The sequence below is a fragment of the Odocoileus virginianus genome, chromosome 27 (genome assembly GCF_023699985.2).
Source record: "Odocoileus virginianus isolate 20LAN1187 ecotype Illinois chromosome 27, Ovbor_1.2, whole genome shotgun sequence".
In the NCBI taxonomy this organism is placed as follows: Eukaryota; Metazoa; Chordata; class Mammalia; order Artiodactyla; family Cervidae; genus Odocoileus; species Odocoileus virginianus.
The window spans coordinates 28,509,369-28,520,067 of NC_069700.1; the positions used below are offsets into that span (position 1 = coordinate 28,509,369).

General features: G+C 46.3%; 1 long non-coding RNA gene across 1 annotated transcript; it reads right to left on the reverse strand.

The window, feature by feature from the left end:
- Positions 1–900: 900 nt before the first annotated feature.
- Positions 901–10,214, reverse strand: LOC139031438 (uncharacterized). The gene is made up of 3 exons (XR_011483922.1): positions 9,371–10,214; positions 6,203–6,340; positions 901–5,846 (listed from the first exon to the last, which is right to left on the reverse strand). It is a non-coding gene; the product is annotated as an uncharacterized lncRNA (long non-coding RNA).
- Between the last annotated feature and the right edge of the window lie 485 nt (positions 10,215–10,699).

Consider the following 10,699-nt stretch of genomic DNA (forward strand, 5'->3'; position numbering starts at 1 on the left):
AGAAGGTAAATCCAAATTAAGAAAGCTGACCATCAACAGATTCGATTTCTGAGGGTTAAAAATTGAGATCAGAAAAATTAGGATGTTCAGAGCCAAAAGCTCAACAGCCTGAGATACAAGTGGGAGAATATACCCTTCATTCCACTTGAGGAAAATCTGTAGCATTGTTACTGAGTCCAAGCTTAGTCTGCTCACCTCATAGGCAAGGTATTGGGGTAAGAAATAATGATTTTATTTGGAAAGCTGGGAGTCTGGGAAGGTGGCAGACTAATGTCCTAGAGAGCCACCTTGCAGGCTAAGCTGCTTCAGTTTTGTCTGACTCTTTGTGACTCTACACCTGTAGCTCCCCAGGCTGCTCTGTTGATGGGATTCTCCAGGCAAGAATACTGGAGTGGGCTGCCATGCCCTCCTCCAAGGGACCTTCCTGAAGCAGGGATCCAGCCCATGTCTCTTATGTCTCCTGCATTGACTGGTGTGTTCTTTACCATTAGCTGCATCTGGGAAGCCCAGAGAACCATCTTACCCAAGTAGAATTCAAGCTTCTTTTACAGTAAAAAAGGTGGTGGGTGGCTGGTTACTCTGAACTCTTAGGTGTTGGAATCCTTTGTTCTTGCTGCTGTCCCCATGGGTCAGGTCACCATATTCCTGTAAACCTCCAATAAGACAAATGTTATTCTCAGTTCTACAGATGTTTATATGAATGGGAAAGTGTTACACCTTTAAAAGTCGGAGCCTTGTTCTGTGACGATCTAGAAGGGTGGAATGGGAAGGGAGGTTTCAGAGGGAGGGGACATGGGTATACCTATGGCTGATTCTTGGTGATGTATAATGAAAAACCACAAAACTCTGTAAAGCAATTATCCTTCAATTAAAATAATAAATTAAAAAAAGGTTAGAGCCTTGAGAATGGGTATCCTGTATATTTCAGGCTGTAGGCAACATTCTTCTTGAAACAAAAGCAATAGAATACACAGGTTAAAGTAAAAGAAACCGATCCAATATATTCTTTCCTACTACATACAGAGGTAATTTAACACAAGTACACAGAATGTTTGAATTTAGAATTAATGGCAATAATTCACAGGACAGAAGAGAAACTTCAAATAATTGGAATAAATATCCTCAAAGACACTGTACCTTTTTACTAGCCAAGAATTGACAAAAGAAAGCAAATGACAATATTACTTTATTAATTTGACAAATCATTAAAAATATTTTCATACCAGTGCTGGCAAGGGTCTGGTGAAGCAGGTGTTATCTGTGTTCATAGCAGAATGTAAGTTGGTCAGCATTTTTTAAGGCAAATAGGGAGGCTCTCTGAAGTTTAATGTGTATATTCTTTGACTTGTCAATTCTACTTGTGGGTCCTCAGCTCTGAGACACACACACACACACACACACACACACACAAGCATGCTCAGAAGGACAAAGATGTTCATCACATGTTGTTTGTAATTGTGAGCCCTTGTCAAGGATTTAGCTAAGCTCCTCTGGGATCTTGCTGCCCAGACATCCATGCTGTTTGGCCAGGAGGCTTGCAGGAGTCTTAAACTGACGCTAATCTCCTCCTCGAGAGCAGCCCATGGAGTCACAAAAATAAGTTCCTGATCTGACTTCCCCAATAGCCCTGTGGTCAAGAGCCTTCTCTGTGGCCCAGAGCCTTCCCTTCACCAAAACCCCGCTCATTTTGGTATGAAGTGACCAATTTGGTCTCAGCCCAGGTGCCCCAAAGCACTCCACCGATGGACCCTAATAAAGGCCTGGGCCCCAGGTCCTGACTCTGTGCTCTGCCTTGACCTCCCCACGTGGCCCCTTGAGGCACCTTGTGAGTGATAACTTCTCTATTTCTATTTCCCTTGTGGTCTTTTGTTGAACCCTACCTCGCTATCCAGCACTCTTAACAAGTGTTAATCTAACAAAGTCACAGCAGCCCCGTGGGACAGTAATAAGATAACGGCGCATCTCTCCTGTTCGGTACCACGGAGCAGTTCCAAAAGAATGGGCTCATCCTTAGGGTTGCCAGTGGGAAGGATGGGGGGAGGGACAGTTAGGGAGTTTGGGTTGGACATGTACACAGTGCTATATTTAAAATGGATAACCAACAAGGACCTACTGTATAGCACAGGAACTCTGTGCAATGCTAGGTGGCAGCTTGGATGGGAGCAGCGTTTGGAGGAGAATGGATACATGTATATGTGTGACTGAGTCCCTTCGCTGTTCACCGGAGACTATCACAACACTGTTTGTTAATCAGCTATACCCCAATACAAAATAAAAATTAAAAAAAAATAAGGAAAAAAAAAAGAATGGGGCTCATCTCAGATATGAACATAACTTCAGGTCCAAGCCTCATGTTGGATGGTTACCGGAGAATGGCATGGGCTTCTCTGGTGGCTCAGCAGTAAAGAATCTGCCTGCAATGCAGGCGATGCTGGTTGGATCTCTGGGTTGGGAGCATCCCCTGAAGGAGAGCATGGCAACCCACTCCAGTATTCTTGCCTGGAGAATCCCATGGACAGAGGAGCCTGGTGGGCTACATACAGTCCATAGGGTCACAAAGAGTTGGACACAGCTGAAGCAACTGAGCACACATGCATGCGGAATGGCATGGATAGTATCATCTCATCTCTGCAAAGAAGGATCAACTCAGACTGTACATTTGTTTGCTCATGTAAGCCTATAGTTATTGAAACCCAGGAACTGCCTAAAAATCTATGCATCCATCAAACAACAGAGCTACCTTCTGAGGGAAGGAGCCTGGTTAGTGTTGAGGGAAGGAGTGGAGAAGGGAACTTGATCTGTTTACTACTGTGGTGCTTATTTTTAAGAAAGAATCTTTACGTACACAATTTCATGTGTTGCTGTGTAATGAAGATATTTTAAATATTATATTGTGTTATATTTTAAATGGTCAAGGAGGTGGGGTGGGGAAAATGGGCATCCAGAGAAACCAGCATCTATGTTCCTGAGGCCAGTGTAGGCGGGGCGGGTGGTGACAGCCCTAGGTCTGCACACCCTGCCGAGGTGAGGGGCTTGTCTGAAGGTCGAGAGGAAGGTATATACTGAATCAAAGCACAGGAGAACCAGTGAGAACACAGTACTCAGGCGATGGCCTGGAGAGAGTGGCTTCAGATGCACTTGGCACCAGGAAGGGTCATGGGAACAGGAACTCTTGGCGACAGGCAGGGGGGCTGGTGAGTGTGTGGTCAGCGGTGATGGGGTTTAGCACTGCTGCCCCCAAATATGCCACTTTGGCATATTATTTTGAATGAAAGTTGCTTGGAAAACAGCTGGCCCGAGAACACTCTGACCCACCTTTGTCCCCCTGAAAGCAGGAAATTAATCTCCCAGGTGATGCTTCTCTCCCTGCACCAGGAGGGTAGGAAGCATGCTTATCACCAGAGACGGGGAGTGCAAGGCCGAGAACACTGTAGATACAACCTTTGTTACTTCCTCTTTGATTTGCGTTCCCAAGCCCAAACCCCTTCGTTTTGTCAAAACTTCACAGATAATTGTTGTTGTTTTTTTTTTGTCTGAAAGGTATAAAAGCTGCCTACTTTGGTTACTTCTTTGAGTCTCGTATCTTTGGAGTTCCCATATGTATGAAATTAAATTTATTTTCTCCTGTTGATCTGGCTTCTGTCAGTTTAGTTATTGGACCAGCCAAAAAGAACCTAGAAGGGTAGAGGAAAATTCTTCCCCTACCGTGGGCTGCTGGATTCTACCTGGAAGAGGCAGAGAAATCTGCAGAAGGGATGCCCACGGTGGAGCTGAAGTGTCAGCAGGCCCTGCCTCAGGCCTCAGGGACTCTTTCCAAGCTCGTTGGAGAGCCTCTGACTTGAGCCTGGGCTTGTCCAGACTCCTCAGGTGCGTCTTGTGTGGTTCAGACATCCTGAGTGAGAGGAAGTGACAGCGGGGGCCCTGTGGGGGCAGGCACAAGCTCTGAGATCTGGGACTAGAGGGGACAGGGCCCTCTGCAGATGGCAGCCTGAGAGAGAAAGAGGGAAGAGAGAGGAGAGAAAGCCTGAGCTGGTGTTAAGCTAATCATGCTAGAGTGACCGTCCCTTATCCTGCCTGTGTCTGACTTGTCTCGGTAGTTTCACAGACAAGGAATTCATGTGCTTGTTGGAGTCAAAGTTAGAGGCAAGCTCAGTTCTTAAATGATAGCTTGAGATTCCCCATGCAAATGTTTAATTAATTAATTTTTGGCCCCCTGGCAAGACTTGCAGAATCTTAGTTCCCAGGCTAAGGATTGAACCTGGGCCACAGAAATGACACAGGCCAAGTCTTAACCCCTGAGCTGCTGAGAAATTCCCCCCTACCCCACCACATATATTTTAAACCCTTTCAATGGTCAAGATGGAACAACAACAACAAAAATTCTATAAATAAGGAAAAACCCTTCCAAGGACTTGTATTTTTCTCTATTGTAGAATATTGTAACACTTTGATAAATATGTAATTTGAGTCAACTGTGTTAGAACTTCAGGTCTGTCCCAATTTGCGTTGAACTTCAACATTCTAAGGGCTTCTTTCATGGTTCAGATGGTAAGGAATCTGCCTGCGATGAGAAGACCCAGGTTTGATCACTGGGTCAGGAAGATCCCCTGGAGAAGGGAAGGGCAACACACTCCAGTATTCTTGCCTGGAGAATTTCAGGGACAGAGGAGCCTGGCGGGCTATAGTCCATGGGGCCGCAAAGAGTCGGGCATGGCTGAGTGATAAATACAACAGGCAACTCAGCGTTATAAATGACTTTCAAAGATTTCCTTAGGGAAATCTTTTTCAGTTTCTAGATCCCTTTTTCCAGTCTTCAGAGTTTCTGGAATCCTTGCTGTCTCTGCCGAGATCTTACTCCTTCCACCTGGCTGACCGGCAGAGTCACTCCACTAGACTCCCTTCCTCTGGGGCTTCCACCTCCAGTTCCAGCTGGGCCTCCTCTACCTGCTCCCTGGAGGTCACCGAATTCATGCTGAGCTTTAGAAGGAGCATGGAGCAGTGGAAAGAGTCCTGATTCAGTCTGACCCTATGTGTATGTGTTTGGGGGTGGGAGGGAGTGGTAGGAAGTATTGGGAAATAATAAGCATACTCTTCTGTGGGGGACCAGAGCAGAGCACCCCAGGCAGGAAGACTCTGGAAAAAAAAAATCTCAGGGAAGGCCATTGGAAATCTAGCCAGAGCTGTGGGCCTCATAGACCTGATGGGAGAGAAGGTATAATATTCCCATTTTACAGACAGGGAAACTGAGTCCCCTCTGTCCCTGCAGCCACATTGAAAAGGAGGAGCAGGCAGGTGGAGCTGCCTTTCCTCACCCCTCCTGGGAATACTGTGGTCTCAGCTTCTCCCAGATTCTTCTCATGTCCTGAATCTTGGGGTTGGGGGGAAGAAGACAGGTACCCCCTAGAAGGTCAGCAGAGTAATGGGGGCCATCCTGCGCTGTTTTCTGTAACAGGGCCACAGACTATGCCATTGCTTGAGCCCAGTTCCCACAGAGTCGTCTGCCCCCAGCTCCTCCTGGGAGAGCTGCACATGTGAGCCAGAGATGGGGCTCAGGCCTGGGGACAGAGACTGACCTGGGGCGTGAGAGCTCTCTCCACAGGTTCTGTCCCCCGAGGTCCCACTGAGCTCCCCGCAAAGGTCCAGATGCTCAGCAGAGACCGCACCCTGGGGGCTCTGGGACCCCCAGCTCTGCACGGAAGATGCTCACCCAACGACGTGGGGAAACGGCAGCTCAGGGAAACGGTGACTCCACTGTCTGCGGCGAAGGGAGGGCCCCTTGTCACACGGCAAAGCGCAAGTCCGGAGGACGGAGGGCCGCGGACAGTAAGGTGTGGGCACAGCAAGACCTTGGGAGGAGTCGGAGGGGAGCTGCGGCGCGGTTCACACCCGCGCAGCCTGGAGGGCCTATGGCGCACCTCGGCCAGCAGGGGGCGGGGCAGCCCGTCCATCACCCGAGCGAGCTCCGGGCTCCCGGCCCTCCGCTGCTCCTCCGCGGACCAGCCTGGCTGCGCTCCCTGTTTAGCCCCGGGGACTCCGGCAGAAGACGGAGCTCTGAGCCCCGAGTCCTCTGGGCCCCCGTGATGCCACTAATTCACGGGGGAACCTTAAGAGCATCACCGAGACTCCCCGTGCCTCGGTTTCCTCAGTGTGAAAGAGGAGAGTGGAGAGCTTCACTTTTTAGACCAGTGATTCCCGGGCTTACCTGCACCCGGGGATCGCCAGAGGATCTTCAAACACTGATGCTGGTCCCACCCCACGGGGATCTTTTCACTGGTCTGTGCCTGACGTGTGCACTGGCATCTTCTCATACCTTCCAGGTGATTCTAAGGTGCCGACAAGTCTGGGAATTCCAGAGATAGGTACTCTGGTGACAAGGCTTCAGAATCCAGGTTGCAAGTGTGTTTTTTTACATCCCTCTCCTAAGGTCCCCCTTTTACTGCCTTGTTTTCATAAAATTGAAATTCCATCCCCTTTCTGTGTCTTCCTAGCTCCTATATATCCTGTATAAATGGAAAATGTATACTTCCCTTACAATCTGAACTCAAAAGACAAAAAATATTCACTCCTCTCACCTATGATGTAAATAAACCTGTGATGCAAAAACCCATGCAATCTGAGTAAGCCTGAGCCGAGGGCTTCTTTTCTAGGCTCCTGGGTGGCGGGGGCTTTGCAGGGCCAGAGAGTTGTGAAATATCAGTGCTTCTGCCAGGAAGACGAGTATAAGAACAAAACCTGGGGTAAAGAAGTGGCTCCAGGTTAGTCACCAGCTCCAGGCCTCAGGAAATGGCTCAGAAGCCTCCACATTTTATCTGGGACGACCACAAATCTGATGAGGATGACAGACTTGGGTGCGAAGGAGAGATTTCAAGAAATGAAAAGGGACCTGGGCTGGGAAGAGGGTCTGATGGAGGAGAAGGCATGGAACAGAACTTCCCATTCCTGAATTCCCTCCCACTGCCTCCCCTGGACTCCTCCCTACTTCTCAGGGCTGTACCAATACCGGGGGAGAGCAGGATTGCCACCCGGCCCCCACCGGGGCCTGTGGGAACTCCTCCCTGAACCTAGGGTCCCCCACTTCCTCCGGCTCCTTTATGACCCCGAGATCTGGGGCCTCGCAGGAAGAGGCACTCCTGTGTCTCTGGAAGAGTCTTCCCAGCACCTGAGCGCGATGCTATGGGGGTGCCTCTCTCCCCAGAGCTGAGGACCCCCAGATTGCCTTCTATTAATACAATTCCAAGTCTCCAAAGAGTGGGTCTCCCACCTGTGGGACTCTCCCTGAGCATCTAGGCCGCCCCCTCCCACCCAGCTCACCTCAGTAGAACCAAACACAACTGACAGGCATTCTCCCCTACCGCTACCTCTCCCTGTCTCTGGGGATTCATGTTTCTCCATCACCCAGCAGATCGGGTCCCCATTGCCCACTGCAGTCAGCTTTGACTCCCCTTTTTCTAGTTAATGGAAATACCTTATTTCATACCATATAAAAATGTAATATTTGATATTTCCCAAAAGCACATGCATTTTAAAAGTCTGTGGCAATGAAGGAAAGTTTCCCCATCCTATATGCCAGATAAAGGATTAATAGCTTTTGTACATAAACATCTTTTTTTTTTTAATAAATTAGAATCAGGCAAACGCTTCCATTTTTAAAAAAGGCTTAGGATATGAACAAGTAATTAATTAGAGGATAAAGAACAAACAATATGAACACATGTATGAACATGTGTTCAAAATGGCTGATAAAGAAACACGAAATGAATGCTCTCACACTTGGTCCATCCATTCAGAGAAGATGAAAATAAATGATAATCACCTTCTGTGTTAGAGAGGTGTAAGGCAAAGGGAATTCTGATGAATTGTTGGGAGGACAAAATTGATAGCCTCTTCCTGGAGTGAATTAGAAGGCAGAGAAAATCATTCATTCATTAATTCCATCGTTTGGGTTGTTTCTAAGTTTTGGCTGCTGTGAATAAAGCTGTTGTAAACATTTTTGTTCGGAGGCAGAAAAAGGAAAACAAAAGAAGCAGCTAGTTAGTGAAGCAGTATGTGAAACTTTTTCTAAGTAACTTGACGTGTGTTATGATTGCTGTTTAAAAGACACAGGGCTTTCCTGAAAGCTCAGTTGGTCAAGAACCTGTGTGCACTGTGGGAGACCCCAGTTCGATTCCTGGGTTGGAAGAGCCCCTGGAGAAGGGATAGGCTGCCCACTCCAGTGTTCTTGGGCTTCCCTTGTAGTGCAGCTGGTAAAGAAGCCACCTGCGACGCGAGAGTCCTGGGTTTGATCCCTGGGTTGGGAAGATCCTCTGGAGAAGGGAACCCATTCCAGTATTCTGGCCTGGAGAATTCCATGGACTGTATAGTCCATGGGGTCGCAAAGAGGTGAACATGACTGAGTGACTTTCACCACTCACATCTCAAAAAGACACAGAATTGTACAAGATTCAAAAAGCCAGAAACACTCCTCTTCTCCATCATTCTAAGCCTCAGTTTCCATTCCCCTGAATAAATCACTTAAAATCTCTTATCTATTTATTCAGATGTTTACTTCTATATTCTGGGGAGAGAAAATGTAGAAGAGAGAGAAAAATAAAGTTTATAATGTTATTTGTTGATTTTCCAGTTTCACATATTATCTGTTCATCTATTAATGAAGATGAGAATTGAATCATTTAATGCATGACTTTCCCTCCCATCCCCACTTCCTCTACCTATAAACCGACAGTATAGTCAATCACAACTGCCCATAAAAGATAAATATTCAGATTTTACATTTTCTGATCCTGTAAATATTTTTTATAACCTAGCCATGGAAAGCATGTACTATGATCATATTTTTTTTCAGTATGTTGTTCCCCTCCCCACCCCAATGAATCCTCTAACATTCCTATCTGGGGTGGGGGAAGGGTATATGCCTGTCTTCTAATACTCTTGAATCCTAGTTGCTGCTGTGGTAAGTCACTATTGAAATGGGATTATAACTTTAAAATATCTTCCAGAATGTAGAGAGAAAAAGGAATGTAATTTTAAAATGCTGACTTACAGGGCTTCCCTGGTGGCTTAGATGGGAAAGAATTCACCTGCCAAGGCAGGGGACAGTCTCCACCCTGGTCTGGGAAGATTCCACGTGCCTCAGAGCAACAAGCCCGAGGGCCCCATCTCCGGAGCCCAGGTGCTGCAGCTACTGAAGCTCTCGCATCTAGAGCCCATGATCCACAGCAAGAGAAGCCGCTGCAACGAGAAACTGGTGCACCACCCCTAGAGAGTAGCCCCCACTCCCTAGAGAAAGCCCGCATGGAGCAGCAAAGGATCAGCACAGCCACAGATAAATAAATAAAGCAGTGTGTACATGTCAAAAGAATAAATGACTTACCAAACCATCAGGAATAGGGAAACAACTTGGTGTTTTTCCTGAAGGACAGAAGAATAAGAAAAGAATTTTCTTGAGATGTAGAAGAAAAGTTTGTTGAAGTGAAGGGAAACGGAGAGTGCTGATTAAATGGGCTTCCTGCCTCACAAACAGAATTAATGAAAAGAGAGCTATGTTCTGTCTGTCAGGATCAGCTCGTTTATGCTCGTCATAAACATCCTCTACCCTTCAGTGGCTTTGCACAGCAAATGTTGACTTCTCTGCAGCATGCTGAGGGCCCCGGGTGAGCTTTCAAGGCATTGTCCTTGGAGATTGCCTCCGAGTTCCAGGCTGCTTCAGTCTGATGGCCTGTCCAAATCAACAAGTGCTTCTCTAGCAGAAGAAAGTGCCGGAAAGAAGCAATTAAATGCTCCCACCCAGAAGTGACACTCCATTTGCAGTTCTTTCAACAAAACCAATATAATGCTGTCTTGCCCAATTTCAAGGGAGCTGAAAATGATGATTCTCCCAACGCCTGGAAATAAAAATAAACTGAATACCACCGAGCAGTTGTAATGTCAACCATACAGCTGTAGGCAAAGAGAAAAAAAAGTTTATCTACAATAACTAAGAAAAAATTCTTACAAGCATCAGTGTTGGAGGGAAGAAAGGGTTAAAGGACTAAAGGACTTAATAAAAAAAAAATCTTGGTTTCAGAGTTTTCTGCTGCAGCATGAATGCCAGAAGACAACAAATTATTCTTCTTGAGAATAGAGGGAAATATTATGATCCAGTAATTTCATGCCTCATTAAATTGTCCTCACTGTGTAAAGACAACCCAGAGTTTTCATGAAAGAAACTAGGTACCTTCTTTGAAAATATAGATTGAAAATGTACTGAGTTCACTGAGGTAAAAAGTAAAAAACAAAGTGACAAATGAGGAAGCTGTGGTTTACAAATACGTTTAATCAGAAACCAGTCAGGCTGAAGATAAGCTAACTGCTGTAATTCTGTCTTAAAGATAAACAAAATTTATGTTTGTAACTGTTGCTAGCTAAGGCATAGAAATATAACTGAGTTTTACATTTTGATCTTCTCTTTAGTGACTTGATAATTTCTCATATACATTTGGAATTTCTAACATGGATAATCTTATCACTGCAAACAATGTTAGTTTTATCACCTGCTTCTGATACTTATGGCTTCCTTTTTCTCCCCCCTAGTCTGAAGTCATTGCTTTGGCTTTTCAGTAGGATGACCGCTAGAAGAGATGAACGAGTGTATGCCTGTCTTGCTCCTGGTTTGAAGGGAATGCATTCCCATTTCCAAAGTCAGGATTCCCATCATATGCTA